The sequence below is a fragment of the Apteryx mantelli genome, chromosome 21, assembly GCF_036417845.1.
Source record: "Apteryx mantelli isolate bAptMan1 chromosome 21, bAptMan1.hap1, whole genome shotgun sequence".
NCBI classification, from domain to species: Eukaryota; Metazoa; Chordata; class Aves; order Apterygiformes; family Apterygidae; genus Apteryx; species Apteryx mantelli.
Genome location: NC_089998.1, coordinates 4,648,039 through 4,673,041, shown reverse-complemented (window position 1 = coordinate 4,673,041; position 25,003 = coordinate 4,648,039). Strand labels below are relative to the sequence as shown.

Here is a 25,003-nt window from a genome sequence, read left to right as displayed (position 1 = left end):
AGTGGCTCAAACCACCGCAGCTTAACTGGGCCTCCAGCTCCAGCAGTCTGAGGTTCGGCCCGGCAAGGACCATGGCACTGGTGTCCTCCCACTTCAAAAATTTCAAGCATGTCACAGCTTTTAGATACTTCCAGTCCTCGCCCCTTTAGCCATCCCCTGCAGGCAAACAGGGATGGCAAAACCCAAGCTACCGCAACTCGCCCCCAGCTGCGCCACCAAGGGTTAACAGCAACACGTGCCGTGGTAGGTAGCGCATTTATGCAAACAGGAACCTATTTCAACCGAAAGAGCTGAGGCTGGCCAAGAAACCTGTCCCAACGCGAACCTGGGCAAGCCTGGACGTTCACCAGCTGCTTGCTCCCACTGCGGCTCTGCGGCCGGGCTGAGGCCAATTCCCTGCTGCACAAGTTACCTTAAAAGGTGCCGCTGGTCCCGCTCTGCGCTGGCACGTCGCCCCGTGTCGCTCGTGGACCACGGCAGGAGCTGGACACCAGCCTCCCGCGCCTCCATCGCTGCAGCAGCGTGCCAACGGTTCTGCAAAACCCCAGGCATAGCGCGCGTGCAGGGCGCGTGACACCGGGCTCCCGCCGCCCGGGCCGGGAGGGATGCGCTCGGCACTGCACACGCCTCCGCGCTCCGGCTGGCGAAGGTACATATCGCCGTCTGGGCTTCCAATACTTTAGCAAGTCCCCTATCCTGAAGGGCTTAGGATCCAAAAAAGCAGACAGGTATAGGGAGGAGAGAGAACGTATTCTTGTCCCCTCTACGTATACAGCAAACAGAACAAGAAAGCTTAAGGGACCCAAAGTCGTGCAAAGTGTCAATGCTCAGGCGACATCTCTAGAAGCCCAGCCCAGGGCATTAACCAGACTATTCCTAAAAATTACTTTTTACCTCCTCCCCAAGCACCCTCGAAGGCAGCAGGGCAGGGGGCTCCCGGCAGGGCAGTGATTGCAGCCCAGGAAAGCGGACGATGAACCCACGAGCCCCGAGATCCGCAGGGAACGCGGGAGCGCAGCACCTCTCGCTGCAAAACGCTCTGCAAACGTCACAGAGGAGCAGCTCACGCGCACGAAAACCCGGGCCGCTCGCTCTGCTTGAAACGCCAAGTCAAGTCCCAAAGGCTGCAGGTCCCCAGCACCCACTGGCCGTGCACGAAGGAGCTGCAGAACCGCCCTGCGAAAGGAAAAGGAAGTGGAAAGGGAAAGGGAAAGTTTCTTGCACCCTTGCGAAGGGAACAAAAGCCCCGGGCGACGGGAGCCGCGCGGCGCGGGCCAGCCTGCAAACGGGGGCTGCGCCGACCCTCGCTTAAGGGCCCTGCTGTTGGGTGGGTGACAAAAGCCGCTTCATCCGAGGGCTGCGAGCGCGGCAGCGCTTGCATGAGTCACGGGCGAGGAATCCCCCGGGGCGCTGCCCTGGCGCAGCGGGGACAGGACGGGACGGGGAGCTGCGCGGTTTTGCAGTGCTTCGCCCGGCAGTCACCGGGGCGAGGGGAGGCTTTTCCGCCCTCGTGCCAAAGGGTGGCATCGTCCAAAGCCCCGTACAGTTAAGGTTATGTTTTCTCCAGAATAGCTTCTGCTGGAAGTCAAAGGGGGCTCGGACGCCTCGATCAGTCAGAATCACCCAGATCTGCTTGCAAAGAGCAGAGAGAGTAAAAAGAGAAGGGGAAGCAAATCAAATCTTTAAATTCACTGCTCTTACTTCCTCCATATCCAGGTTCCCTCATATTTAGCAAAACAACAAACATTCATAGTCCCTGCACCCCAACCTCATCCTCACATTGGTTTTATATTAGCATCACCCTGATGCTAAGGACCCACCTACGTCGGTCGCTCGTGCTGAGCGAGCAAGGGGGGGAATTTGCAGAGCGCTAGAGGCTTTGCCGTAAGTCCCCTCCGCAGACATCGCTAATGAAGTAGCTTGGCCGCTTTTAAAGCGCGCAGCCTGCATGACTCCTAGTCCGTTTGCATCGAGCAGCTAACGATCCGCCCGACACGTGCAGCGCCATACGCTCAAGCACACCGCGACTCTTGACGGTACGTACCCGACAGGCGAGCGCACGCACGAGTGATTTGATATAACACTCAAACACCCACATGTGCACGCAGGGGAGGAGAAAGGAAGGACGCTTCACCTTCCCGCCCCCTTCAAGAGGCTAATGCAGCACCTGGGTTCAGCTATGGGACAAGGGGACACATGCTGTCATTACCTGCATTCCCTCCTTCTCTCAAGTCTAAATACTGATCAAATATTCCAGCATTATTTTAAAAAAAAGTCAGCTGCTGGCCCCATCCCTTGTTTGTTTTGAATGCAGGAGAACCAGGACTCTGTAAAGTCTGGTAGAAGTGAAAAGGAGACGTTTTCCTTCTGATTGGCAAGATAAAGCCTCCAAATGATTGACAGGACAAAAGACTTCTGTTTTCGATTGATAGGCAACGGGGTAATTTTCTCTAAGTGGCATCTCTTCTCCCCACGTGTTGCTGAGAAATCCACAGAGCACAAACAGCAAGGCATTTGGAGAGGAATCGATCCCCCGCTCAGATGAGGCAGCTGAAGGCCGATTACCACGAGGTTTTCTGCAGTCCAGAACACGAAAGCCTTAAGAACAAAAATAAGTCAGATATGTGCTTAAAAGCCAACCCCGTTCCCATAATAAACACAACCACTGCACGTATGGTGTGCAGCAGTCTTGCATAGTACTACAGCACCTCGGACGTTATTACGCTCTAGGTAACGAACGCTTGTCCCGAAAACAAGTCCTACTGCTGTGTCACTGCCCTTTTCTTCTTTTCCCAAGCTCCTGTCCCTGCTAGCTTCCCTTCCTCGGCCAAAATAAAATCCAAGTACATCACGTACATTACAGTGACAAATTCAAGCCATGTTAGATGTTCTGCACTGATATGAATCTTGCAGGGAATTGGGTTTAGCCCTGCTAGGGGTCGGGATGCTCAGCGAGAAAGGCAAATTAGCTCAGCGAATCCAAAACAAACATCGCGGCGTGTACCATCACTCCGCTGAAACTTCTCCCCCATCGCCGGCATCCACGCCGTCAGCATCTCTCTTGGTGACCACGCTAGGGGCCAGCACTCAGCCCAGCAGAAACGCCCGCCTCGCTAGCATGGCTTGCTTCCAGTAGCACGGGTTATTATTTCCAGCGCACTCCCAGCGCGTGTGCAAACACCAGAAGACCTAATCCTGCAAACACTCGCACGGAGACAACCATCTGGAGCAAGAAATTCGTTCCCCGTGACACAACTCTTCCTTCCCCGAGCAATCTCTGCCGGCGCGGGGCGACAGGCAGCACGCCGTGAGAACGCGGCTCTGCAAAGCCCTGCCCAAAGCTGGTGCCAGCCCGTCTCCTTGGCCTTCCCCGCGCACGTCCCAAAGGCTGCCTGCCTGCGAGGGTTGTCCTCGCTGCCGTGCCAGAGCCGTGTCCGTAGTTCATTCCCGGGCGGCTGAGCAACGGCAGGGCACCGAGAGGGCGACCCCAGCGCTTCCCTTTCGCTGCTGCTTCTCTCCGAGCCCAAAACTCGGTACAGAGGTAGGGGCCGGATACGGCAGCGCTCAAAAAAATTGACTTTGGATTAAATGCGACTTTGTTTCTAAAGAAAAAGGAAAAACGCACTGTATGAAGAGGACGAAATGAATCTTGTTTGAAATTCATTTTCCAGACAAAACTATTAGCTGCGTTTGAGCCAAATTCATGAGTGTTTTCAGCTAACAGTTTATTTGGGGGAAAAAGAGATTAGAAAACACAAGCTGCAAGAGCCATTTTGCCCGGCTGTAACCCTGCTGCCTGCCAGCACCGTTACAACAGTGAGAAAGATGTTTTTCCTCCATCGAGAGTGACCGAGACAGCGCACGAGGAGACGGATCCCGACAGCCTTCCTTCCCTCTCTGCAGCTAGTCCGCGCGCATCTCCCTCCGACACCTCCCGAGCCACCTGCACAGAGCAAGGATCCTTCCCATGCTCATCCGCTATTTATGCCACAATTTGGGAGTAACCCAAGTAATTCATTGAGGCAAAGCAGCTGCTGGAAATAACATCTGCCCTGCGCGATGGTGGCCAGCAACACCCCCAGGAGCGACAGGCCATCCAGCCGGGCTGAGCTGCGGGATGCGCCGGCGACGTGGGAGGTGGAACGCGCCCACGCCGCGCTCGGACGCCAAAGCTGACCGTCACGACGGCTGCTTGTTTGCGGACAGGCCGCGGAAAACACTGCAACGAGACCAGCGCGTCCCACAGAGCCAATTTTCCCGAGCCGCTTTCCAGACCGACGGCGACGAGCAGCGAAGAACATCTCTGTTCACCGGCAGTAACGAGCCCAACAACCCAAAAGGTGAGACAAGGGGAACTGCGGTATCGGCTGTCTGCGGTATAATCACAGCTGTGACCCAGATAGAGCCTTCTTTAAAGACAATAATGATCATGATCCCCACATACCAAGGACAGGAACATTGTGCTTTGCCTATGAGTAACGATTCAGGACACCAGAAAGAAAAAAAACCCAGCGTGTCAGAAGTGAGACCATCTTGCATCTGTCATCTCTCTTGGTCGCTCCTCATTTCTCAGGCTTTCCCCGAGAAGTTCATGCATATTTAAAAAGGCCAATAGCTCCATTACTCATCACTTCTTATAATAGCGGAAGACCAGATTTGATGAGAGAAAGAGAGAAAAGAAAGCATCCGAGGGAAAAACAGCATCATAATGCTACAACGTTATTTACCCCTACTTCTACGCCTGAAGTATTTTTTACTTGGAGAAGGGTTTTCAGGGCATGTTTCTGAACACAGAAATTTAGGTGACTTGGACCGGATGCAAAGCTGAGATTTTTTCTGAGCGCTCTGACCTTCAGGGTGGGACGTGACTGCTGCCGGCGACTCGGCTCCGCCGGGGCGAGCGAAGCCACCCGGGAAGGTCCGGGCGAGCGCCCAGCATCCAGCGCGCCTGGCAAGCAGCGGCCTTCAATGTCCTCATTGTTCCCGCTGCAGAAACAGCCTGGAAAACCATTACTTATGGACCGGAGCAGGCGCGCTCCCTTCGCAGCAACGGCGGCGGGGGGAAGAGATCCCTCCCGGTGCCCGGCTGCCGGGCGGGTTCAGAGATGCACTTTTGCTTTTTGGAAAGACCAAAGGAAAAAAAGCGAAGCTTCAGTTTTTATATTTGTGACTCAAAGCACAACAGGCACCGGGTTTCGGAAACTTCCCCGGTGAAGTCAGAGTTATAACAGGCTTCATGCTTGTACTTACCCTGAGGGAGGATTTGACTTAGCTCTATCATCCTCAACCCAGAGCGAAAAAATCCAGGGCCAGCAGAAACCACACACTGTGACTCCGGTCCGGTTGTAAGCATTTTAGCACCATTTCAAAGACCGCTAAGGCACCCAAAGCCAGGCACTGGCTGCTGCCTCGGAAGGAAGATTAAGCAGCCTGGGCACTGCTTTGCATTTTAGCCCGTGCTCCCAACTTTCCTGTCTGCTGGCCGGAGAGCAGGATCGGCCTCAAAATACCCTCCGTAACTGCAGCAAGGCAGTGATGCTCCTTGCAAAGAGTGACAGCGGACAGGCAAGTGGCCTGCACGCGCTCATCACTCTCTATAAATTATTCATTATGTTATTTTCTCCCTGGCCCCACATGCTCATGAGATGCAGTTCTGGGAAAGCTTAGTGTTTATATATGTTTTTGCCCTTTTAAATGTCGGGGGGGGAACAACATGCCAAAATGCCTCCCAGGTTCCCGTTCAAAATAAAACGCCCAGAAATCACTCTAGCCAAGGTCACCACCTCTTCCGGAGCGTAAAGCAAATCCCTGGTCTAGAGCCTGCCCAATGATCTGCATCTAATTAGAAGTCCGTAAAAAAGCTGGAGTAGCCGGCGAGCGCGGCCCTAACCTTGCAACCAGGGCCACCGGCGGGAGGGAGGCACAGCCAGCGCAGCCCCAGCATTTCTTCATCTTCATTTGTTCATCACCGAACAAAATCACCTGGCGCTTTGCAGAGCTTTCAGCCCATTATCAGCAGGGCACGTGGCTTCTTTTATCAGCCATCAGCCCGGGAGTCCGTATATTTAATTACCAGCTGCTTTGCCACGTATTTCTGTGCAGGAGCTGCATAACTTCATGGCACTCAGGGCAACTAAAATATTAACGCAGGTAGATAAATCTTTCTGCAAACACTTTGCTGACAACCAGCATTGATTTTTCTCCTTCTTGTTTCACTTAGACAATATTAATCTGATTATATTTTTCTGCAATACAGGAGCTTTTTTCTGCCCCCTCCCCCTTGCAGAAGTCAATGGACCAAGTCAGCCAGAGGCCCACGCGACAGTCCAAGTGCAAGCATGCCGAGGGCTGCACTGCAAACACAGATCTCCTCCAAAGTTTGAAGGAGGACGTGCTGATGTGACCTTATCATAATTTCCCCCTTCTTTCCTTGATTTGGGGGCAGATCCGCAGCAGTTACCGAAAGTTGCTGGAAGGGGAAGATGCTCCCCATGAGGCTGCACGTGGGAACGGACATGCGTAGCAGCCTGGAGTCATCTCAACATCTCCACAATCGCCATTACTAAAAGGCGCTATTCCTCACGTCGGTTAGAAACGACGACCGTCGCAAACCACAGCTGTTCTCCCAGCTCCTCGAACGCTGGAGAGGAGCATGGACCGATCCCAGGGCACCCGAGGCATCAGTCCCAGTTTGCACTGGAAACGGTATGTATAAATCTGCTTTCCAGGCCTCTGCGAGACGGAAGCAGGTTTTACAAAGGCCCAGGAGGCCCCCGAGCCCCGCTGGGATGTGTCGAAATGATGGCACTACCCAACGGGCCGCCACCGAGCCGATCCCTCCGGCCAGGCAGGGCCGCGGCGGCTCACGCTTCCCCGGCTGCGCCGGCTGCAGCGGCCGGGGTCCTAACGCTGCTAACCATGATTTAATTTGTTCTTGCTGATATTTTATCCACGGTATTAGGTCATGTCTCCCTTTCCACTTGAAAGGCATCTTCTGCTTATTGGCGGCAGTTAAATTAATAGAGAAATCATTAGGAAGCGTACGGCTAGGTCCGTGCAAATCACCCGGCACAGAAAATTATTTTCACACAATAAAATTAATCGGTGCCATCAGCCACTCTAGCAGAAACGCAGAGAGAGCTTGCATTAAAAAACACAGATGACTACTGATAGCCTGCGTCTCTCCCCGTACAGAAAACATTTCATGGCATAGTTTTACCTTATTATTTTCTATACAGGAAGGTTTTCCCTGCACAGAGTAGCAGATGAGAGGGGAAGCAGACAGCAAGATGCATCCGGGCCAGTGATACCACAGCAACATTCCCAGCTTTCACCCACACGAGATAGCTACAAATCGTCCAAAAAATGGTGGGTTTGGGTGCACGGCTTGAGGGATGTGTCTGGGGGGAGTGCGGCCTCCTGGGCCATCCCGTGTGCTGGTGGCCCATCGAAGCCATGCAGGCAGGAGGGGGGAGCTTGGCACTGGCCTCGATATTTTCCCCCAACATTAAAAAATGGCTGCAGGATAGGAAAAAAAAAAAGAAAAAAAAAGAATCAAAAAACAAATACACTTGAGAGACAGATAAGGTCATCACCTGAGCAAAGCAGAGTAAACACTCAAGCATTGGCATGGCCACGGCTGTAAAACAAAACCTCTTATTTCCAAGGCTGGAGAAGGCTTGTATGAATTTGTTTTCTTTTGGAGGAAAACAAATAAATAGTAGCCTCGAGCCAGGATAATATTTATTCACATGCTTCTCTTTGGAGCTCAGCCCCCGCCGACCGCGCGAGAAGCTGCACGTGCCGCCTCTCCCCTAGCAGGCAGCTCTCAGACCCCGGCGGCGGCAAGGAAAGCGCAACGGGGGAACTCGGAAAGAGGAACGAGGGAATTTGGAAAGCAGGTCCCAGCAGAGCACCCAGCGGCATCCGAGCCCGGATCGTGCAGCCGGACCCGGCACGCATCTCTCCAAAAAGCGGGCTGCTCAAACGGCACTCGCGCATCTTCCCATTAACGTGAACGCACGCGACCTGCCACGGCTCAGCTGACTAGCGGCCCATTTAGAGCAGATATTGCCGGAGAAAACGACGGATAACAGATGCCCGAGGCACAGATGTAAAACCCTTGAAAAGGACCATTACGCCTAACGGCCCCGGGGGAAATCCCCTCCGGACCCTCGCGGTCGGGGCTGGCTTCCCCATGCACGAGCCCATCTCCAGCACATTTCTACCTTCTTAAGCAACCGTGGGGATTTTTGTTCTTCGTATGAATGTCTAACCTTGTTTTATCATTTTCATTTCTTGTTGCAGTGTGTTCCCTAGGTAGAGTATGTGTCTAGGGGAAAAAAAGAAAAAAACAAGCTTTCGGCTCTATCTCCAAGGGAGTTCCCGTTTCATTTTCTTTGCGAGACCCCGGTGCCCTCATCGCGGCAGAGATGCACGCTTGTGCCCTGCTCCTCAGCACCAGCCCTTCCTCTCGCATGCTCTTACCTCCCAGAACCGAACAGCCCAGGAAGCAGGAGACGTTGCAAGGCATGCTCATCTCTGCTTTACCCCATGGTGCTCACAGCTTACTATTATGCATAAGCCAAGGTGAATGATTTTTATTCATCTGAAACCAGGTCACAAGCTGGACTTTTTTTCTGGTGGGTTTTTTTTTGTTTTGTTTTTTGTGGGGTTTTTTTTGAAGCTCTTCAGACCACACACCCGACTCCAAAAGCAGCCTAGGGAAGCGGGCAGACGCTCTCCTGCCGAGGGACAGTGCTTTGTCGCTCTTGCACCAAACATGCAATCCCCCATTGCAAGGTGAGTCCTGCCTTGATGAATTAGCTCCCGCTGGCTGCCACCCTTCCTCTCCCGCAAGTAGCATCTGCAGCATTCATTAAACCTGCCCTCACGGCCACCAGCTGATGGGCACGTGGCTAGACCAGCCAGCAGACGTGCCAGCTCACTATTTCCAGGTGCCCTCCTCCTGCCGCCAGCTCCGCTGCTGCTCTTACGGCTCTGCACACTTCACAGCAGGCACCAGCATTTCGGGGCAGGTGTTCCGTGCGCGCCCAGGAGCGGAAAGCAAAGAGCCCGCTCAGGCCCAGCGGCAGCCTGCCTCCCCCAGACCCCTACCAGGACGGTTGCTCTGCAAGGAGTCACTGCTGAGCGCCTTTCTCTCCCTTCCCCCAAAGCGGGCAGCGGTTATTTCTGAAGGGCCACGTGCACCGCAGATGATCACCGGCATCAAAATCCTCCTTCCGTTTCACCTGCTGCAACACCAGCTCCTGCTCACAGCGCAAGCAAACAGCAAAGAGAAGTCTCCCTCCCCTATCTTGCATCTCTTGCATCTCTCTGTGGGTCCCTCTGACTCACGGTTTTATTAAACACGCAGGTGAAACAGAAGGCTAAATTACACTCCAATACTCTTAATGAATGCTACTGGGAAACGTCTCCTATCTGACCTTCCTTTAGTCACTCACATTTATAGTCATACTTCATTTTTTTCCTCAGTATGCCCTTGTTATGACATTTACTCATTTATATTTCAGAAGAAAACAGGGTAAAAATGGATTTAATGCAGCTAGAAATAGAGCTGAGCAAAACCACCAAAATCTAAAGATGTGCTCATCCTTCAGACAGCTTACACCAATAGGAACTTGCTACGGCTGATTTTAATCGATTGCTACCCCCTTATAAGCTTGCTTTGTGGCGAGATATAGCTGGAGACACAGCTGGGGGGAACAAAGTGCCAGAAGTCAAATAGTTTTTGGCAGTTTTACTTGCATTAAAAAAAACGCTCTCGTACCACAGGGCACAAGAAGAGGTGCCTATTGCAGAAGGCGGTGGGGTGGGGATTCCTGCTGCCCCTAACCCAACGGCCCTGCTACGGTCACAGCCAAACCCTGCCTTGAAAAAGCTCGCCCCGTTAATGCCACCCGGCAGCCCAAGCGGCTGCATCTCACTGCCTGCCGCCAGCGCCTGCACGCGGCTTTCAGACACGGTCTTTTTCTTGCCCGTTGAAGGCCTCCACCACTGGGGAAACGAGAAGCCCAAAGCCGAGCATCCCTGGCCACCTCGCCATCCTCCCCTGGCCACCCAGCCCAGCACTGACAGCTTCTCTCCTCAGCCTCGCCCACGCTGAGTTTTCTTTATCTTCCCTTGCTTTTTTTTTAATTCTCCCCATCAGGGCTAAAACAGTTTAGGTGATAAAACAGTGCGATAACGTGGCGAAGGTTCAGCAGTCTATTGCTCCTGCGCTGCTCTTCTGCGAGTCATTGACCAAGAAGAGGCACATTAACAGAGGCCGGGGGGTTTGCCAAGCACTCCTGGAAGGGACAATTAAAGCCCTTTATGTGCTCGAAAACAGCTACAGACAGCAGGGAGACCGTCCAAGCAGCTGGTGGGCCCCCGTTCATCTGGGGAGGGAACCTGAGCAGCACCAGAGCGGAGGAGCGGAGATCTTCCCCAGGGCAACACTCCCTGCGCAGCAGAGCAGCCACCCGGGGCGAAGGGGGCCGCAGGCTCCGGCACCAGCACGGATGCCCCGAGCTTTGCCACGTGCTCCCAGGAGACGGCAGAAAGCCTGGAAAAGCTGCTGCAAGCTGGGTCCTGGCAGAAGGGGGAAAGCATTGCTCCTTGGGCAGGGATCTGCTGGCATGGGGGTTTCTTGGAGAGGAAACTGCCTGTTGTTTGCTTGCTCGCTGCCATTCAGGGAGACAGAGCTTAGGAAAGCTTGCAAACAAACACGATTACGCCAAAGAACATACCAGCTCGGTGCTGCCAACTGCCTGCCCTCCTGGTGCCCTGAGACCCAACATACCAGCCAAGAGCTCCTGCCAAGAGGTCCCCGTGTCCCTTTTTCCCTCCCACATGCTCTTCTACACACACAAGTTGCTACACGGCGTGTCCTGTACAACATGGACAGGCCCCAGATTTTATTGGGCTTCCCACAGAGGAGTTCAAGGTAAGCGTAGGAGGATTTGGCTGGTCCAGAGGTGGAAAAGCCCTTTGAATTAGGGGAGCCAAACTCAACGGGTTCTTGGCATTCACAGATTCACAACTTCCACTGCAACTCACAGCAGTCATGAAGCTCATCGCATTACGGACTGATCCTAGTTCCTCCAAGAGTGATTTTCAGCCTGGGGTCCACCAACGTGGCAGCCCATGGGCTGCTTTTAAGAGGATCAGCAAAAAGTAGCCTAGGAAAGTGCGGGTGCTATCTGATGGCTTAAATTCAGTGTCTATGGCATTGCGCACTCGCTAGGAAAATTTTAGGGGACAACAAAAACTTACTGAAAGCCACCGCCTTGTTGCTTGATCTCACAGTGCAGTGGCTGTTAGCAGGAAAATGCAGAAATACACCAAGACAGACGACAGTTTAAAACACCTCAGAGTTCAATAGCGCAGCCCATTTCACATCAGCAAAAGAAGTGCCCAGAGCTCACAGGCTCTACATGTTGTTGCTGTTTTCCTTCATCATTTATTCTCTAGAACACATCCGCAGCTCAAAGGCAGAGGCTGATGGAAAGTTTTAGAGGAGCAACTTGAAGATGCATCTTTACTAAGGAATTTTCAGTTTACTTTGATTCCACACATACAGTTTGCTGTTGCTGCATTTCTGTTATGCTTGAGCTTTTTCCCCTCAAGCATCAAGGCTTCGGTACGATTAGCCTCTTCCAGCAGCCACAGGACTAATGGATTAAAACCACTGGCAGAACGGTTATAAATAAATAAAATCAAGCAGAATTACACGTTTAAGTAAAAGCTTCTAATTATACAATCGCTATTATTGGTCTGGATTTTCCTTTGTTTTTCTATGCTATAAGGCTTACAGTAAGGGAGATTGGGTTTACTTCTTTGGAGAAAGGGGAGAGGTTGCTACCACAGCCAAGCTGTGCAGATACTACCGTAGTCCAGCACACCAGCATTGCCGGCCAGTGCCCCCGCTCGCTCCGGGCAACGAGGAACAGTCCAGTCCCCAGTTCCTTTGCTGCAGGAAGCACAATCCATACGTAACCCCAGGGAAAATAACCTCTTCCAGCCCGTTCCCTCCCTGTCTCTGCTTTCCCCTCCAAGACCTGCTGGTCCAGCTCCCATGCAGCAAAAACATGGAAGAGGGAAACCTAGACAGAAGCAACCTGTAATTTCACAGCCTAAATCTGCTGCATGGACTTACCACAACTGCTCTGGAATCTGGAGATGGTCCAAAACTGCCCACTCTGTAACATTATGGAGAAAACCTCCTTCTTGGCATTTTCCTTAAAGCCTCAGTCCTGGGAACCTTACAATTACTTGCTAACTGAGCTTTCAGTTTTATTTTTAAGTTTTTAGCCCCTCACAGCTGCAGAAAAAGCCCAAAGCATTACTCAAGTGCTCCCTACTCAGAAAAAAAACCCCAACCAACCAAAAAGGCCTTAGGAAACAACTCTATACTGTTGCTTTTAGAAGAAATCTCCTACTTTGGGAGCAAGTCATACACCTGAATGCTCTGTAAAGTCAACAGATGATTGCATGCACTACCATCCCAGCTAAGCATGGAGGACCATGTTTCAAGCATGCAGATCCTCCACCACGCTGTGCTTGCCCAGCCTGGAGAGATGGGCAGAAGAGTTTGCTGCTAGCAGATACACTGAACCAGGGAGCAGAAGGTCCAGAAACAGCCAGCAAGCCCTTTCCTCTAGAGAAAGTTATCATGAGAAAGCAAAGGACACGACCACACATAGTCAGAAAAGTGCCTGCAAACATCCCCATTCCAACTGGGTTTCGAAGCTTGACCTCTCCAAAAGCCTCAGGCCCACAACTCTCCTGCAAGCCCTTCCCCTCATCTACCAGCTGAGCTTCTGGGGTCAGAGGCTCGCACCCAAAGCCATCCACCAGCCCGGCAGAGCGCTGCAATATCCATTCTGGTGTCTTCACCCATCAAACTTCTGTATTTGCATGGCTGCACAGAGGAAGGAATGAGTGCAAAAAGGCCACCCCCCAAAAAAAATTCCTTTTTGCAGATCATCTGGAGCAGCAGAAACAGGTTTGTGAAAACACAAGCTGGTGGGAACCCCTGACAGAAAGAAGTGTTAACCCTTCATCCTCCTCTTGAATCCCTCGCTTTCTTTCCTTTTATCTTTCATTGGCATTTATATCTCCAATCAATGCGGTAACTAGTGTGCCCCAGTTTGCCAGGGAAGGGAATTTTTTTTTTTTTTTAATCAGAAAACATGCCGAAAGCCGCCCTACTGCAGCTTGCATTACTGGCAAGATTGCAACGAGGGGAAGTTTCATCAATGCACAAATGGAATTTGCCAGGAGGCATTTTAAGAGTCAATTCTTCACACTCCAGTAATTAGAACAATATTATGAAAAAAGGCAAGGGGCGGGGTGGGAGGCAGAGCGCACACTGGGATTTAGCTGATGGAGGAAACAGGCTGAGCAAACAAACAAAGTGAAGTGAGGCCTCAAGGCTAAAGTCCTTCACAGGGTTCCCTGCAGGTTGGATTTAACCCAAAAGTTTATCCACTTCCCAGCTGTAGATTTTTCCACACGTGCATGCTTTAAAAAAAAAAAAAATCCTCATCTAGATCAAATACAAGCAAATCATTCTTACCCAACTTCCTTCTGCACCTCAAAAATAACACAAAGGTCAATAGGGTTTTTCCTTCTAGGCCAGTACTTTCCACTCAAGGTCCCCACTACAGAATCTGCTAGTCACTAATAAATCTTTGTGCCTGATCTAAGACATCATGAAAGTCTAGTCCTGTTGAGCACCTGGTCCCCCAAAATTAGGTCCCTGCAAAGGAGCTGTCATTTAGGTCTACAAAATCAGAACGCCCCAAACTGTTAAACTATTTCAACTAATGCAAAATCAGCTTCCCACCAGTAATGGGATCTGACATCTCAGCTGGAAAACAGAACAAAACCAAACAGACCTACATGTTGGTGGATCCATCTTTAACACCCCCGGGCTGATGGAGCCAGGGAAGTGGTGGACTGTTTGCTGCTTGCATCCCACATCGGTGAGCCTGTACAGAGCTCTTGTAGCCACCTCACCATCGTATTACCATAAGCAGGATTTTTTTTTTTTTAAGTCAATTTGCTGCACAAATCTAGCTTCTTTAAAGACAGCCTCAGAGCAGAACTGACACGTGCGATTCAAAATACACTGACACTGTAAAATGGGTATTCATATCTGCCAAGGATGGGATTCGGCCAGTTTGATTCACATCTGCAATGGACTGTGATCTCAGCTCTGCTTCTGGAGCACAGAGGTCCTTTTGATAAATCTCTAAGTACATGGACTAAAGCACTATTTCCACATGAAAGAAATGTATTCAATTTTTTCAATAATCTTTATGGTCCACTGGCTTAGAAGACAGAGCTGCTCCTTTCCATTGGAGAGCAGTTGCACCTCAGCAGACTCAGGTACATCATCTGGACAAGAGAGCAACACCCCTGGAGTCAGCTGTCTCGCACCCTGACTCTCCAAGCACATCTTTCAAAACAGTGCTTCAGCACCGTCTTTGCTTGCTTTGCCTGCTGCATGTGCCCAGAGGAGGACAAGGTGCACAGGAACACCCCCAGGATCACACCCAGCAGTTACACTCAGTGTCCTCCCAGGATCCCCCACTCCGATTTAATTCTCCATGCACACTAGTAGCATTGACACTGAAAGGTAGGCGTGTGTGCGTGTGTGTATGCAGGTTTTTTTCCTTGTGAAAACTCTATAAAGCTTTTCTTGCTAAAACTCCAATTTTGTATCTGTGCTCTCCATATATATGTTAGATGCACAAAAGCAAGAAAGACAGAAGAGCACTCCTCTAACAGAGCCATTACTCTGTACATAAGTGACATTCATTGCATCTTCAAGGACCGTACAATGCAAATATTGGTGCAACTGTCTCCCTACTCATATGAGTAATTCAACAGCTTTTGACAAGATGACTCTAAAAGGATGTGAGATAACAGCCAGCCAGGGCACAGAGCTTCCAGATCTCAATCACAGCTCCACCACCACCATTCTGAAGGGCCTGGACAAACTGCTGCTTCTCGGGCCACATCTATGCCAACTTAGACGACACAGAATTCAAACATCTGGTGGTCTTCTCTGCTACATCACATTCAGGCTTTAGCCTGTAGCAGAGTGAGCGAGCATCGCACTGCAGCTTTGAGATTCCTCATGTGTTTCAAGTCAGATAGATGCTCAGGAGCTGGTTCAACTGGGGCTGATCTTGGATGTGGCAATGGGAGAGCTGGAAATAAGCTCTCCCACATGGCAGGAATTGCAGAGAAGGTGGTTTTCATCAGTAGCAAGGCAATAAGATGAAGCCTTGTCCCAGCATTAGGAAGGGAAGAACATACAAACCGCTGGCTCCAATTTACTTGTTACTTCCAGCCCATTTGCAGATAGCTCCTTCCACTGAAGTATTCACCACCTTTTTCAAAACTTAAGTAACAGGCTATGAAATCCCCACCATCTGTTAGCCAGAGAGAAGTCTCCACCAGAGCTAAAAAAAAATCAAACAGTGCCTCCCTGACAAGCCTTATTCATTAAGGGAAACAACTGCAAACATTTACCAAGTTCATATTGGCTCAAAAATTCCTAAAATTACTAACAAGTCTGGGATAGGAAACCTTGACAAATGCCACCGTGTGGAGCGCGCCACATGCTTAGCTTGACCCAGCAGCATTAAAGGCTGCTTTCTTGCTACCACGATTACACATTAATGCATAATTAGTAGGAAGAGAATAATGTCAAAGAGGAGAATGTCTCACTTACATACACACCATTAAGACCGAGAGCATAAATGAACTAGCTGCAGCATCAACATCTGAAGCTCATTAACTCAATCAGCAAAGCAGCAAGGATGAGTAAGCGTTGTTGTCTGACAGCAGGTAGAGCAAAGAGCTGCACAGCAACACTTGCTGCACTTGCCCTATCTCCCCTCCTCCATCATGTTTTGAGCCACGCAAAGAAAAGTCTGCAAGAGCTGGAAAATAAAAAGGCATCTGTTTCCAAGAGAAATGCGCCTGCTCTTCCAAAGGGAAATTGATAGTTAAGAACATTGCACAACCCATGCAGATGGCTTTCAGATGTCTCCGTCATCTCAGCCTCACCTGTGAGGTTTAGAGAGAGGTTTTTAAAACCTATTCAGAAGAAAATTGTTCGCTATCAACACTGCAGATGCAATCAAACCATCCGATCCCATTTTCCTGCCTGGTTCCTCATCTGGTGCACACAGCACAGCCCATGCTGCACATACAGACAAGCCTAACACCTTGTAGCTCCAGGACGCTTTCGACCAGGTTTTGCAGCCCCGCTACCCTCCGTCATGCACACGCCTAGCCCAGTGCCCAGCCTGGAGCGGGCAGGTGGAGTCACCCGGAGGAATCTTGCAAATACGGAACATTTTGGAAGAAATATCATTTTGTTTCTGAAAGGGGAAAAAAAAATCTGGAAGTACTCCAAGAACAAACAAGCAGCCCATTTTGAAAGCCAATGGAACAAAAAAGTCATTTTTTTTTTTTTTTAACCCTCCCCACGAACAAGGGGGAGGGGGAGACGAGAAGCCCTGCTGTCACTTCTGGCACCAAGTGGTAGCAGGAAGGTAGCCCCTGATTTACAAAGATGTTCGTGCAGGTCAGCAGGACCTGGCGGTCACCAGCCTGGGGACCTGAAGCATCTCAAAACCCTGGAGAACCACAAGAGACGGTGATACGGTGAGAGAGCAGTGTGCTAATGTCAACCCTAGTCCAAAGCACGCTCTGCTGAGAAGCGGAGGTTTCGGTGCATGATTTCTGCCCCCCTCCTTGTGTAATATTTATTTGCTGTGAAACATTAACTCTTCTCTTCCAAGGAGTGACCGTCCAAACCCAAAATACCAATCTGGAGGGAGCCCTACGGGGCCTCCCTGGCCAACCAAGCTGTATTTCCCTTTGAGCACCTCAGGCTTGTCCTCTCACATGGGACGTGGAGGAAAGGGGACACGAGACCCCCGGGCTCCATCTTTGCATCAGGATGTTTGTTTTCAGGCACGATACTTTGATATGCTAACTTGCACTGCCCCTCCTCTTCCCCAAGATTAAACACAGCTTTTCATAGAAGGGTTGGGTGGTTTTTTTTGGTTGTTTGTTTTTTCCTCCTGTTTTTCTTGAATCTTTTTCACGGGGAAGATGCTGAGCAGAATTACCCAGAGGATCAGGATCTGCAGAGGCAGATAGTGTCAGCACTTTCGAGCTGACGGTTTCACTTTTTGTCTGTTCCGCTAATACATGGTTACACCCGCATGTTAATCCATCTCAAGAAATGCTAATTACTTCTTGGTAAATTCAAGGCATTTGGCCTTGGGACAGTCTCAGCACCAGATGTTACAGTCCCAATAGGCTGTGAAATCTGTGGAAGAGTTTAAATAAAGAAATGGAAGAGCCTGGCTGATTATGGAATAAAAAACTCCATTTAGTCAAAGATCCCTTTAGGTGGCATTACCTGGGATATACCTCCTTCCCTTCCCAAAGGGCGTACCCACCAAACAGTTAAGCTCAAGCGATGTCGGATGCACCAACTGAGCACTAAGATATAGCAGGATTGACTCTGCCTGTTGACATCTTTCAGTCATGAGGATCTTCACTGCATCATTCAGTCTCAAATATCTGAGGACACGGGAAAGGAAAAACATTTCATGGGGTTCAAACGAAACCAGGCGTTTTTCAAACAATAGGCAAAACCTGTTGGGTCACAGAAAAGAGCCTGGCTTCTCCCTCCTCCCCTTTTTGGAGGCAGACAGACTGGTAAATGTTTTACTAATCATAGGTTTTCACACAGGAAGAAAAAAAAAAAAACAAAAAAAATCCTTTTTTCCCCCCTGAGCTTGTCTAAAGTTACTGCAAGGAGAGCTCAGGAAAAATCAAGAAGGTAAAGGAAAATCAATTTCATATGCATTAAGAATATATATTTATATATGTCCTGATCAATATCCTGGGTTCCTCGCCCATTAAAACACTCCAATGGCTATCGGAGACTTAACGGCCGAATTCTCCCAAGCAGACTATGGGAGTTACGAAAGATCCTGCCCGTACTTGTTTGATCTGAAACATAATACCCCTTAATGTGACCCCTTGGAAAAATACTGGGGAAGGCAGCCAAGAAGAAAAAAGAAAAGCTTCCCAGAACGAACATTTCTGGCTCTTTCAGTTTCACTGAAAACTGCACATCTATAAACAGTCCAGATTTCTAAGTAGGGCAGGGAGGAAGGGGAAAAAGCAGGGAGAAGTTGCCGCAGCAGAGCTAAAAGCTTCTGCCGCGCCAGGGGCAGACGGGAGAAGGAGCCTTTGCTCTTGCTGCAAGCCAGTCGACGAAGGAGGCAAAGCCCTTCCTTGCGGAGAAGCACAGAGACTCATCCCTAAATAGCTGGGGACCTCGGGCGAACGCAGGGCTTCTGCCTTCGGCCACCCAGCCACTCAGCACCCCTTTTCCTGAGCACAAAGTCAGCTGCAAAGGGAGCCCCCCCTCCGCCGCTGCCAGGACACGGGGGCCAGCTTCGGCCGGTGGGACAGGAGCTGCCGCTGCGGGTCGCAGCTGGGTGCTCAGCTTCCAGCTCGCGCTGCCTCGGCTGGTAGAGCTCGGGCTCTTCACAGAGCAAGGTTTGCTTTAGGGTGCAGCGAAAGAATAATTGCATTTTATCTACAACTTGTTGTAAGTGCACAATTTAAGGCCGTGGTGCTGGTGCTGGCCTCTGAAGACCACAAAATAAGGCAACATGGTGCTTTGGAGGTTAACCGTGGCAGTGCATCACGCAGAGGAACCAGGTCATTTCAGGGCAATACTAATGGCAGAGAAGTTTCCAGGATTGGGACTGAAAAAGCGTACGTTACTGTAGGTGTGCCACCACCCAGCACATCTCTCGCAGCAAACCCAGCGCCAGGCCTGGGCGCTGCAGGGCAGAAAGCCCCGTCTGGCGCACGCTTGACTAGCCGCAGCAGTCTGCGATTCGTTTGCCCCCGTCTTACGGAAGTACGGCACCAGGGTTTCCGGTGCACGCTTTTAGCGTTCTGGCTGAAAACATCTGCCAGAGGCACCGCACCTGCCCGCGCAGTCACCCAGCCCAGCCCGCGGCCGCCCACCCTGCCCGCCCGCTGAATTGCAGCGAGCACGCCGCCGTGCAGAGGAGGACGCGATGCTTCTGCCTCGTGGCAGGCGAGGGTCTCGCCCCCACCCCGTGTCCTGCAGGATCATCTCCGATCAGACTGCGCACCTGGAGGACTGCGGGCAATGGAGAGCTTGGTACGGCTTTACCGACAGCAAGAAAAGCAACCCCAAACGATCCTTCAAGCTTAAAGGAAAAAAAAATCCCCTCTTCCAGTCTGTTTTTTCCCTTTGTAGCGTTCATCCCAACATCCAAGTCGCCAGTACGACTCCAACAAGACCACTTAACACCCAGGTGGCCGAAGACCAGCCATCCTTGGCCAGCTTGCACAGACAGGACCGAGCGTGCACCTGCAGTTCCTGCAAGCACCAAGGGGGCTAATGCTCATCTGGCAGGCGGCGACGTCCCCGCGGAGGCGTTTTGAGAGCTGCAACGGGGGAGCTGCCGTCCTCCCTCTGCAACCCACCTCCCGGAGCCGGGGCATCTCCCTCGAGCAGGGACCTGCAGCACCCTGGGAGCATCTAGGAGCCCAAACTTCACTTTACGCCAGCGTCAGAGTCGCTTTTGAATCTTCAGCTTGTTGGCAAAGCGCTTAGGGGCATTTCATAGATCAAAACATCCCCGACTGCCAGCTTTGGCCTTGCTCCTCTTGAGAACATTGCCCGGGAGGAGCTTTCCTGCTCCGTGCAGCCTAACGGAGGAGAGCACGGGCTCGGGGCGCCTTTTCCTTGGGGTCACAGTAAGCCCAGGGCCAGCGGGCAGGGAAGGAGTTAAGCGAGTTCCTGCTTTCTTGCATGCAATTGCGCACACACATCTCTTTGCAGGCCAGTTACTCTACTGCTCTCTCGGGAATTAAAAAAAAAGAAAAAAATAAAAAACTACACACGCCCTTCTTTTGGAGAATTCTTCTCACTTCCCGCCCCACCCACTGCACACACACTTTACAAGTTAGACAGCAATCAAGCGTTTTTATCTCCGATATGAGCCCTTTCTTGATACCCGTCCAACTACCATGCACCAGCCGCCTGAATAGCCGGTACAGAGCCGCGCAACAAGGGGGGATCTGTTCTGCCGGCCGTTCCTCCGGGGGATTTGTAAATAAACAGGACGCCAGGCCCGGCGGCCGGCCCCGGCGTTTCGCGGCAGCCGACGGGATGTCGTGCTCGGGCACGGCCAGCCCTGCAAAACCCTCCTCCCGCCGCCCAGCCCCCAGCCGGCACCGCAGCCGTTCAGCGCCGTAAAGGAAAACGCACCACTTCGAACTCGTCCTGGGCTACAAAAAGTCAACAAAGAAACAAAAAAATATATATATTATGGATGGGAAAAGGAGAGCTGCTGACCCTGCCAGGGGGTTGGTTGCAGGAGGGTGAGCATTAAGCTGTTATGGCACCAAAACACAGCCAGGCATCCAAAAGCCTCACAATTTTCAATTAGCTGTATCATTTCATATAAATTTTCCCCCTTCTCCCCCCTAAGCTATGGTAAAAATAGGGGTCCAGTTTTAAAGGCACATTTTAAAATACTGCTGCGGGGTGTTACATTAAGCATGAAGTTACAGAGACGCCCGAGGGAGGGGAACCTCAGCAGAGCATCCAAGGGAGAAGAAACCCCAATGCCACCGACCCTCGGTGGGAGCATCTCCAAATCCCTAAGTAGCACAGAGACTGCTGCCCACCTCGTATCGGAAACCGAGCAGAAAACTTGTTTTTCTGCCTCTCTGGCAACGGGGTGCATGTTTTTCAGAGAGGGACGAGGGGACGACAGTGGTTGAGTCCCTTCGCGAGAGCAGGTGGGGATGGCCTGGACCCCCCCAAGGACCCAGGAACCCTCCACGCTGGCCCCTCGGCTTGAGGAAGGGGATGGCACTTCTTTACGTGAGAAATTATTCTGCAGATGCAGAGGTTTTTATGCTAGGCACCCACAAATTTAAGTTGGCCAGCGCCAATGCATACCCTCTTGGGCACATGCAGGTCCTCTCCGGCCAAGGGGCAGCCACCCGAGTGCACCTCCACCCCGGCAAGCCACGTGCGAGCCCTCCACCGGAGGCATGAACACCAGCGAAGCCTTGGAGGGGTCAATTCAGAGGGAAGACTGACCCAAGCCCTTTGGTGGAGACCCCTCTCTGCCGACCCCTCTCCTGGAGGATCCTTCCCCGAGGCACCGGGCTGGGGGCAGCTGTCGCTAACCTCCGGACCACGAGCAACACGCTGAAAAACACTGCTTTCATCTCAGGCTGCAGAAGAGTCAATATCCCCCCCCATTTTTCAGCTGACTTGTGACTGGGCTTCCCCTTTTCATTTAAAAAAAGCATCATTTTGGGTCTATGGGGCAGGGCGCTGAAGACCCCCACCTTGTAAAGAGCTTTTTTGAAACGGTCCAGGAGCTTCAAAAGCCAGCACTATTAAATACACATCAGGAGGGTAAAGAGGAGTAAGAGGCTAACAAATGGCACACTCCACAGGCTTAGGAATATTTGAACTATATTTCTCAAAATAAAAAAATGTATATTACTGCAAGTTACTGAAAATGAGCAACTCTAATGAACCTTGCTACCATAAGGATGACTAATAGAGTGATAAAGAGCTTAATCCATATTTATGTACTTCTTATCTCGTTATAGTTGGTGCCAACAAATTAGGAAGTTCAATAAAAGCTGCGTTTTATATCGCTGCTCTGAAACGTACATGAACCACACACACACAGCCGAGCTATACTAGCAGGGACTAGACGCTCAGCACCCTTGCAGAGGACCCCTGTGCTCACTCAAGTTATGGACAAGGTGCACTAACAGCAGCTTTCGCCCTCGGAGCCCTGTACACTGTTTCTGCATCCTGCAGTGAAGACACACAAACAACAGAGAATCAGTTTTGTAGAAGTCGCTAGTGATTACACATAGCTTTTGAGCCACTTTAAAGGGACTAGATTTAAACAAACCAAAAAAAAAAGAGTCAACTCACAGAAAAAATATATATATATCCTTTTAAGGTGTCTTAAAGGGGCACACCTAGAAGTCTAGACACTCCGCATCTTGGGTCGCTCTTGGAAAGCTCTGGCTCTGAACACAGCACGTCCCTTGTCACAGCAGGGCTGCTCAACAACGGGGTGCCGGGGGAGGAAAAAGAAAAAAATACTGGCCGTGAACAATTTAAAGTTGCCTTTCGATTCCCTTGGGTAATTGGGAAACACTGCAAGAAAAATTACAAGAAACATGATGCATCTATTCGGCAAGAGCCTGCGTTTGCCAATTACCCAACACCGCATGAACGCAGAGACGGATCCTTCCAGCTCCGCAGGGATTTTTGGCTGGAGAAGCCCACGTGGTTCACAGTCCCATTTCACCAGCCTAGAGAAAGCCAAGAAGCAGTAACTTGCCCAAGCTTGAAACACAAGCAAGTGGCAAAGACAGGGATAAAATCCACATCCTTGGACTTCAGAGTTTGGCAAGAAAAGATCCTTCTCCCTGTCTTTAACTAACCGCTTTGGGCTGCTTGGCTACCCAGGGAAAGCCACATGCCCACAGCTGTCTTAAAGCCGACAATCATGGGCTGAAAGAAAATCCATTAGCGGGTCACGGGCAGAGGAACCCAACCAGCTCCAGCAACTGAATGGTGGAAAACTACACGTTAGCATCAGTCAAAGCCCTCTACTACACCCAGAGACCCAGCACATTGGGCCAACATTTCAGTTGCAGCAAAACCGGAGGCAATGCGCAACGCCCTCCTACCCATCTCGGCACAGCTGCACACCACGAGTAACCAGCAGAGCCTACGGCAACTCATCCTTGCTGAAACTGGCTCAGCAGATTGAAGGGAGCCGGCCATCAGCTACGGAAAATGAGCTCTTGCCATCAGATCACGGCAAGACCGAGGGATCGGATTTTTCCTTTTCTTTTAAAGCAGTAGCACTTTTCCCTTGCTAAGAAACCCTGAAAGATCCTGCAGATCCCAAATGGACAAGTGCCTTCACATGTAGGTCAGCCCCACGTAAACACAAGTAATGCAAGCCTCTGCGGTTTTACTTGCTAATTGCATTTCGGCAAACCCAAATGCTATTAGTAATGCTGTCTAACTGGCCTTCTGTTTGCAGGAGAGAAATAACTACTTAAATAGTACCCAAAGAGGAAACACCCAACAGCACTCCAGTAAGCCTCCTCTGTAATTAAATGGTCAACTATTACTACTGCACTGTTCATAAAAGCCTCTTACATGGCATAAGTGTCTGGTAACCAAAAAGTGCTATTGATCCGAGTAATGAATGGCTTCGTGACGAATTTTTTGTGTGTGAAGTCTGCCTTTGGCCAGTGGGAACGTAAATTAAAGACTCCTTTTGCTCTCACAGGATTTGTACGATTGTGATTCAAAACAGAAACTCGCTTTGGTCAACAGCAGATTTTTCCCTGTTTGTTTGCTTTGCCACTGCTGAACACAGATCTGAAGATAACATTGGAATGAAAGGTGGAAAAGACAATGGGGATATTTTGAAAGGCTTCCAGAGGGATTTTAGGGTGGTACAGACCTGAAACAGCTGATTTCCCCCTCCCCCCAAAAAAGTTTTTGTTAAAAACTACATCAGGGAAGAATCAACAAGGTTTTTGTACAGAGAACCTGCCTCAAACCTTGCAGAGGTCTTTGAAGACGACAATGCACATGAGAAGAAATATGATGCAGGCAGTAAAATACATTGCGATTTCTTAGCAGTTTGTGACAAATTTCTCCCCCCAGGCCTCCCAAAACACTAAACTGTTACGGATTAAGAGGGAACGGCAAACAGTCTCTTTTCCAAGTTACAAACCAAAGGCCTGCAAGGTCATGGATGACCTCCAGAAAGTAAACAGAAGTAGGGAAGAGTTGTTCCCTAGCTGGAACAGAAAGGAAACCAGGCTGTCTTCAGCTGACATGTTCCAGAATCGTTTAATGCCAGGTCTATTAATGGGCTTATTAGGCAATTTGAAATGCTAAAAACTAAGCGACAATGTGACCATAAAACAGCATTTTAATTAGCAAAGGTTCTTTCCCCAACTCAAAAGGTTCCTTCTGTGCATTCGTATTCTCAAAACAAAGTCGTCTTGTATTTCATAAATCAAAAAACTCATAAAACAAGCCCCTGCAATTGCACATTCCAGATAATGGTCCAGAAATAAATTAGGCAATAAATATCAAATAAAATAACCTCATCAGCAGTAGAAATCTACTCGTTGGATAACCAGAAAAGATGCCTTCAAGCAGCTTGTGCCTGGTAGCTCAAGAGAGGTAAAACGATACAGAGCTTTAATAAATCTTTTAACACCTATATCACTGAAGAATAGCAACGGTCCTGTGTAATCGCTTCCCTGAGCCTAGCATCCATCAGAGCAACGGTGCAGTCCTGATGCCATTGATGCCAAAAGAAAAGATATCAAACCAACAGCCCCTTGTCAAAACCATGTCGGATTTTCCTCCCTCGCAGCTGGGTCTCATTCAGTACTCGCTGCCACCCATCAGTCACAGCAAAACACAGACACCCTCTCCTCTCTCACCGAGGTGGCACACAGCGCACGCACAGCCAGCGTCTAGGAACTGGGGGGGGGGGGGGGGGGGGGGGGACAAAACCTCCAAGTAAATTTTTCAGAAATACTTAAGGGGACTAAATCAGCCCTGGCATGAGATTTACTGACCACCACGGGAATGCGCTGGCCCTATTACAAAACCAACCATGACTTCTGAAAAGCCGTTCTGCTTGAAGCCAGGCACAGAGGCATCAGCTGGGGAAGGACGGCGCTGTGCAAGGTTTGCATCCGCACCCAGGCAAAACCAAAAGCGCTTGCAGATGCAGAGCTCTTGCTTCAGCATTGCGACAAGCCAGATCCCGGGTTTGTACTGATCGGTAACACTAGTACATGGAAACATGCA

The 25,003-nt window shown here is 50.5% G+C and overlaps 1 protein-coding gene across 2 annotated transcripts in view; it reads right to left on the bottom strand.

Annotated features, from left to right (window-relative positions):
* Nucleotides 1–25,003, bottom strand: part of VAV2 (vav guanine nucleotide exchange factor 2) — a 158,884-nt gene that overhangs the window by 99,293 nt on the left and 34,588 nt on the right. The gene's annotated exons all lie outside the window — the stretch shown is intronic.